General features: G+C 42.5%; 1 pseudogene; it reads right to left on the bottom strand.

Annotated features, from left to right (window-relative positions):
- Positions 1-3,705: 3,705 nt before the first annotated feature.
- LOC134368441 (uncharacterized) lies at positions 3,706-6,981 on the bottom strand (annotated as a pseudogene).
- Positions 6,982-7,776: the final 795 nt, after the last annotated feature.

Here is a 7,776-nt window from a genome sequence, read left to right as displayed (position 1 = left end):
TGCTGAGATAGCTGATTAACGTTATGAGTCACACCCATGACTTCTATTTCAAATGGTTTTACAGCCACGAACTTCTTAATTTCTCCAGAACACACTTTCTTGTTTTTTTTGCAATATGGATAGGCTAAGAATTTTCCAAATCTTGAAGTTCTGGTTCTTCTTTGCTTAACAATTCTGTCAATTTTTCTCTTACCCCTTTCATTTTACTGTAAGCAGTATGGAGAAACCAGGCCACATCTTCAAAATTTTGCTTAGGAATCTCCTCAGCCAAATATCCAAGTTCATCACTTTTTAACTTCCACTTTTCAGAAAACACTAGAATATAATACAGCCAATTTTTTTTATCACTTTATAACAAGAATCAATTTTCTTCCAGTTTCCAGTAACATGTTTCTCATGTCTGCCTGAGACCTCACCATAATCACTTTTAACAGCCACATTCCTACTAATAGCCTCTTCAAAGCAATTATCTTAGTCTATTCCAGCTGCTGTAACAAAAAACCATTAAAAAGGTGGCTTAGAAAAAACAGAAATTTATTTCTCACAGTTTTGGAGGCTGAGAAGTCCAAGATCAAGGCAGATTTGGTGTCTGGTGAGGGTCCATTCCCTGGTTCATAAATGATTCCTTCTCACTGTGCCCTCACTAGGTAGAAAGGGCAAATGAGCTTTCCTGGGCTTCTTTTATAAGGGCACTAATCTCATTCATTAGGGCTCCACCCTCATAACATAATCACCTCCCCAAAGGCCCCACATCCTAATACCATCACCTTGGGGATCAGGATTTCAGCACATGAATTTGGGGGAGATACAAACATTAAGAACATAGCAGCAATCTAAACTTTTCTAAAATCCACCTCAAAATTCTTTCAGCCTATACTCATTACCCAGTTTCAAAGCCGTTTCCACATTTTTAGGTATTTGTTACAGCAACACCCCACTTCTTGGTACAAAAATCTACATTCGTCTGCTAGGGCTGTGGTAACAAAATATCACACACTGGGTGGCTTAAACAACAGAAATTTATTTTATGACACTTCTGGAGGCTGGAAGTTCAAGATCAAGATGCTGACAGGTTTGGTTTCTCCCGATGCCTCTCTCCTTGGCTTTCATATGCCATCTTCTCTGTGTGCCCTCACATGGCCTTTTCTCTGTGTGCCCACACTCCTGGTGTCCCTTTCTTTTCTTATTAGAGCACCAGTCTTATTGGATTAGAGCCCCATCCTTATGACTTCACTTTACCTTAATTTCCTCTTTAAAGATCCTATCTCCAAATATATTCCCATTAAGGGTTAGGGCTTCATCACATGAATTTGGGCAGAAACAGTTCAGTCCATAACACCACCTCTCTTCTCTTTTCAATAGGTTGAGACTAAGCAACTATGATTCCACCTTTATACAGGTTAGAACTGGACCTAATATCAACTTTTCCATTTTCCTAGAACTTTTGAAATGTCAAAGGGAAAAAATAGAATGATGGTCATTTTAAGGTGAATGGATCATGACAGACTCTTGCCTTGTTTCGTACTGGAAGGCTATTGGCAGGTAAATTTAGAGGATAGACCCAGACAGGCACCTCTGCTCATTAGTTCACAGTATTTGAGAAAATTGGTGAAAAAGGAGCTGTCCTGTTCACACTAACTCCTTCCTTACTGGCCTTTGCTGCTGTCTGCCTCTGGTCCTGTGGATGCTATCCCTCAGCAATATTTTTGGCTCTACAGTTCTGAGAACATTGCTGGTAGCCCCGTTATAAAACTGGGGGCCTCAACTTCACAATGGCCATGCTGACTTCTGTAGTCCAGTTTATGCCCAAATAAAAGAATGTGTAGAGAAAAGGTACAAAAGTAATTTTTGAAAGAGTAATGTCACCAAAAATGGCAGAGTGAGGATCTCTGAAAAGTCTCTCCTGTAAAAAGTAATGTGAAAACTATCAAAAATGTCAGAATTAATTTTTTCAGAACTTTGGAAATTAACCAATGGCTTACAGCATTTGGAGCATGTTTATTCAAGAAAAATAGCTGGCTGGGTAAGAATGGTGAGCTTTGAGGCTATTTAATTTGCCTTAGTCCCATCCCCCTCTCTTCAGCTCCCTAGTATCCTTGAAAAACTACATCCTCCTTTTTCATCCCGGCAGCAAACAGGGAGCAGAACAAGTCTGGAGCTCTTTTAAGGACTCATTCCCAAAGAACAGTCATTATTTGACCTGTCCAGGGGTTCTCTGGAAGAGCCCACTTGTAAAGGTATCTGTATCGGACCTTACTTGGAGCTCACTCTGTGTGAAAATCTTTTCCACAGTATATACATTTGTAAAAAGCAGTTTCAGGCAATTGTTAAACTTCCTGGCTGTCTGAGAAGGCGATAGCATTTGGGAGAAAACAAGCTAAAGAAAATACATTTTTTTAAAGCTGGGGAATGAAATGTCCAAAGAGGCTTTGAAAAATGTCTGACATATTCCTGGGACTCTAGAAGGTCACGCACATGCCCAAGGTTGTGTGCATGCTTAGCAAAGATTTGAGAAGGCCCTAAGCTTTTACCTCTGGCTGACGTTGGAGTCTTTTCAAAAGCAAAATGTGGACGCTTAGAGAGAGTTTTAAACTGCCTGCTGGAGCATTTAAGGAGTGCCCAAATACACACACAGAGCCCCTCAGCAAATATTGGTAGATTTATTGGTTCCAGGAGTTTAAGGAAACTTCTTTCCAATTATTTACTGACCACTAAGCTAACTGACCAGAGACTTCAGTGGTCACACATTACAAAGAATACAGACTGTACAAAATCACTTCAGAAAAATAAATGTATTTGTCAGGGTTCTCCTGAGAAACAAAATCAATAGGATATATGTAGATATATAAAAAGATTTATTATGACAGTTTGGATCATGTGATTATAGAGGCTGAGAAATCTCACAATCAGCAGTCTGCATTTTGGAGACCCAGGAAAGCCAGTGGTGTAGTTCCAGTCTAAGTCTGAAGGCTTCAGAATTATTGGGGTGGGGGGTGGGGAAGAGTAGGTGGTTTAAGATCTGGTTGGAGTCTGAAGGCCTGATAACCAAGAGCACTAATGTCCAAGGGCAGGAGAAAATGGATATCCCAGATCAAACAGAGAGAATGAATTTTCTCACCCTCTGCCTTTTTGTTCTATTCGGGTCCTCAATGTATTGGACGATGCTCGCCCGCATTGGTGAGGGAGATCTTCTTTACCCAATCTGCTGATTCAAATGCTAATCTCTTCTGAAAATGCCCTCACAGACACATCCATAAACAATGTTTTACCAGTTATCTGGGCATCCCTTAACCCAGTCAAGTTCACACCTAAAATTAACCAACATAAGTGCATCTCCCTTATGGTAAGGTATCAACTTGGCACCCATATGCATTTCCTTAAACCATACTTAATTACCAAATAAAGACAATAACAAGGTCATACTTCCTCCAAACATGATACAATTATCCTGCATACACCTAAAAAATGCACTAATCTTTTCCCCAGAAGAGAAGATACAGTCCTTGAGTGATGTTTACTATTTTCCTGATATGTTGTAACTTAAATACTATGATATAAAATTAGTAATACTTAAATACTAATATTAAGCCAATACATCTTATTTTACATGATAAGGGAATAAGAGAGGAAAGAAAACAAAGATATACATGTATGTATACACATAAACGTATTCATAACAGTATAAGGATGAAATATTCTTAAAAATTACAGTCCTTGTTTCTGTATCTGGTCACATGGTTGTAGCTGGTATTTATAACTGCTTTCTTCCACTACCCATTCTGTATTTCCTTTGTCTTCAACAAACACCTCAGCTGGTCATGGCTCTTTATCTGGCAGGGTGACTCAAACCTTCATTCCTGAAGGGTCTAGGGCATTAGTAGTCTTGCTTGAATTGGGTTGTTGTAGTATGCCATTGACCTTAATCACAGGGCATGATAGCACTAAGAGACACCCTAAGGGATCTCCTGTACTCCAGGCATACTCTTCCTTACCCTCACTGTGGAAAAGTAGTCCAATTTCCCTTTGGTAGTCAGGATCAGTTACCTCAGCCAGCACTGTAACTCCCTTCTTTGCCTGTTGTCTCAGAGGCATGAGGAGCCCAAAGTGGTCAGTTGGCAGTCTTAACTTCTAGTTCAATGGAATCATTGTCATGCCTCCTGGGGGAAGTATTCCTCCCTCTGAAACCAAGACTGCTGGGCCAGCAGAGCATAAAGTTGCAGGAACAGGAAGCAAAAATTGTGCTAGTGGGTCACTAGGGCTAATAGTGAGTGGTGCCACTCCTATTTCCACCCCTTGATTCCTGGACCTGTGAATCTTGGCTATTGGAGAAATGGCAACATACATAGGATGCCAATTCAGAGCATATATGGCCTTCTGGAGAGCCTTGCCTCAGCCTCAAAGTATTGCCACCTAGATGGTGTAACTGGATCTTCAAAACATTCCACCATTCTATCAAGCCAGCTGCTTCAGGATGGTGGGGAACATGGTAAGACCTGTGAATTTCATGAGCAGGGGCCCATTGCTGTGCTTCTCTTGCTGTGAAGTGAGTTCCTTGACCAGAAGCAATGCTATGTGGAATACCATAACTGTGGATAATGCATTCTGTAAGTTCATGGATGTAGTTTTAGCAGAAGCATTGTGTGAGAAGGCAAATCTGTATTCAGACTGTCTACTCTAGTAAGAACAAAGCCCTGCCCCTTCTATGGTGGAAGCGGTCCAATGTAATCAACCTGCCACCTGGTAGCTGGCTGATCACCCCGGGGAATAGTGCTGTATCAGGGGCACAGTGTTAGTCTCTGCTGCTGGCAGATTGGTCAGTCAGTGATGGCCATAGGCAGGTCGGCCTTAGTGAGTGGAAGTCCATGTTGCTGAGCCCATGTAAAACCCCCATCCTTGCCACCATGGCCACTTTGTTCATGAGCTCATTGGGTGATGACAGGGGTGGCTGGGGAAAGGGGCTTACTGATATCCACAGAAGGGGTCATCCTATCCACTTGATTATTGAAAGCTTCCTCTGCTGAGTTCACACTTTTTTGAGCATTCACATGGAACACAAATATATTTTGCCCATTCAGAGTGCACAGCCAGGTACTGCCCAGTGTCCCGTATATGGGAATGTTCTGCCCACTGACCTTCAGGGATGTCCCAGAGAGAGGCTGTAGTGTGGCAGCTATCCACTTTTGGGTGGTGCCTGCATATGGGGCAGAACTATCTGTAAACCAGGCCTGAGTCTTCTCTTCCTTTGTCAACTGATTGTAGAGAATTCCCCGAGAGGCCATAGGTGCAGGATGGGAGAGAGAAGGTACTGTATGTATCAGGAGTGGGGACCATGGGCATTTAGGCCCCTTCCTCATGTAACTTACTTGTGCCTTCAGGGCTTGCTCAGGCCCGATTACATATATACCACTTCCATTTGATGATCGAGTGCTGCTGCACACGCCCAACCTTATGTCTTGCTGGGTCAGATAACTCCCAGTTCATGATGGGCAGCTCAGGCTGCATGATAACTTGGTGGCCCATGTTCAAATGTTCAGTCTCTATTCAGGCCCAGTATTAGGCCAAGAGAAATCTCTAGAAAGTAAAGTAGTTATCTGTGGATGATGGCAGGGCCTTGCTCCAAAATCCTGAGGGCCTGTGCTGTGATTCACATATAAGGTCCTGCAAAAGACTCTAAACAGCTTCCCTATCTGCCACTGACACTTCAAGTCTCATTGTATATGCTGGATTACATGGCCGAAGTGGCAGAACAGCTTGCACAGCACCCTGGACCTATTGCAGAGCCTTCTCTTGTTCTGAGTCCCACTCAAAAGTAGCAGCTTATCTGGGCACTTGGTAAATGGGCAGGAGTAACAGACCTAAGTAAGGAATATGTTCTCTCCAAAATCCAAATAGACCCACTAGGCATTGTGCCTCTTTCTTGGTTGTAGGAGGGGCTGATGCAACAACTTATCCTTTGCCTTATAAGGCATATCTTGACATGCCTCACACCACTGAACCCTTAGAAATTTTACTGAGGTAGAAGTCCCCTGAATTTTAGTTGGATTTATTTCCCACCTTCTGACATACAAATGTCTTACCAGTAAGTCTAGAGTAGTCACTACTTCTTGCTCACTGGGTACAACCAGCATAATATTATCAATGTAACGGACCTGTGTGGTATCCTATGGAAGGGAAAGGTGATTAAGATTCCTGAAAACTAAATTATGACATAGAGCTGGACAGTGTGGAGAGTTTACATACCCCTGAGGTAGGACAGTGAAGGAATACTGCTGGCCTTACCAGCTGAAAGCAAATTGCTCCTGGTGGTCCTTATGAACAGGGATGGGAAAAAAAAAGGCATTTGCCGCATCAATAGCTGCATACCAGATACCAGGGGATGTGTTAATTTGCTCGAGTAATGAAACCACATTTGGTACAACAGCTACAACTGGAGTCACCATCTGGTTAAACTTATGATAATCCACTGTCATTCTAAAGGATCCATCTGTCTTCTGCATAGGCCAAAGAGGGGGGAGTTATATGGGGATGTGTTGGAAATCACCAGCCCTACGTTTTTGAAGTCCTTGATAGTGATACAATCTCTGAAATTCCTCCATAAATGTGGTATTGCTTTTGATTCACTATTTTCCTAGATGAAGCCATTCTACTGGCTTCCACTTGGTCTTTCCCAGCATATTCGCTGTCACTCCACAGGTCAGGGAACCAGTATGGGAATTCTACCAGCTGCTAATGTCTTTTCCAATTATGTATTTCAGAACTGGGCAAATAACCACAGATGGGTTCAGGGGGCCGCTGTTAAAACTCTACTGATAAGTAGACCTCAATAAGCCCCTACTCTGGCTGGTGGGCCACAGTGACATTTTAGGTCTCCTAGATGTATTGTCAGTTCAGAACCAGTGTCCACTAAATTCTGATTGTTTCCCTTCCCCAATGTACAGCTACTCTCATAAAAGCTTGTAAGTTCCTTTGGGGAAAGACAGGAGAGAAATTAATAATAAATTTTAATATTAGAAATAAATTTTCAGTAATGTACCAGGGTCCTTCCTCAAGGGGATCCAACCTCCCCTTTATAAGAGGGGTTCTGGGTCTATAAGCTGACTGATGTCTGGAAATTGATTGAGGTGTTGTGGCTTTCTGTTTGTATGACTTGAGTTAGACTTTCGTTCACTTGTCCTAGAGCTTTTCTGCTTAGAACAGATCAAGTAAGAATTTAGTAGACTACCTTTCTATTTCACTTCTAAGAACACCACGATTAACTAGCCAAAACCATAGGTCTGCACAAGTCGGGCTATTTCGATTGCTGCTACGGCTCTGCTGTCCATTACAGTAATCTCACACAACTTGCCTTTGGTGGTTGAGTAATGCCACTTGGTCTCCACTACTCCAGGATCCAATTACTCCCATTGCACTTAGGTTTCTCAATTCAGTGACTGCGGTTCCCACTGTGAGGTCTGGCCTACAGAAAAGAGCGATCACAGAGCTCTTCAGGGATGCTGCAGCTGCCTCACAAATTTATTTCTCATAATATTGGTGAAAGGTATGTCTTCTGGACCTTCCCTGTGTGGGTGAGTAGATTTTATTTTTTTTTTAATTTTTAATTTTTATTTTTTGTCTTTTTCGTGACCAGCGCTTGCACCGGCCATTCCTATATAGGATCCGAACCCGCGGCGGGAGTGTCGCTGCTCTCCCAGCGCCGCACTCTCCCGAGTGCGCCACGGGCTCGGCCCTGGGTGAGTAGATTTTAAATGAAAAATTCGATCTGATATTCCAGTCTCT

The sequence above is a fragment of the Cynocephalus volans genome, chromosome X, assembly GCF_027409185.1.
Source record: "Cynocephalus volans isolate mCynVol1 chromosome X, mCynVol1.pri, whole genome shotgun sequence".
In the NCBI taxonomy this organism is placed as follows: Eukaryota; Metazoa; Chordata; class Mammalia; order Dermoptera; family Cynocephalidae; genus Cynocephalus; species Cynocephalus volans.
This window is presented reverse-complemented; position numbering and strand designations above follow the sequence as displayed.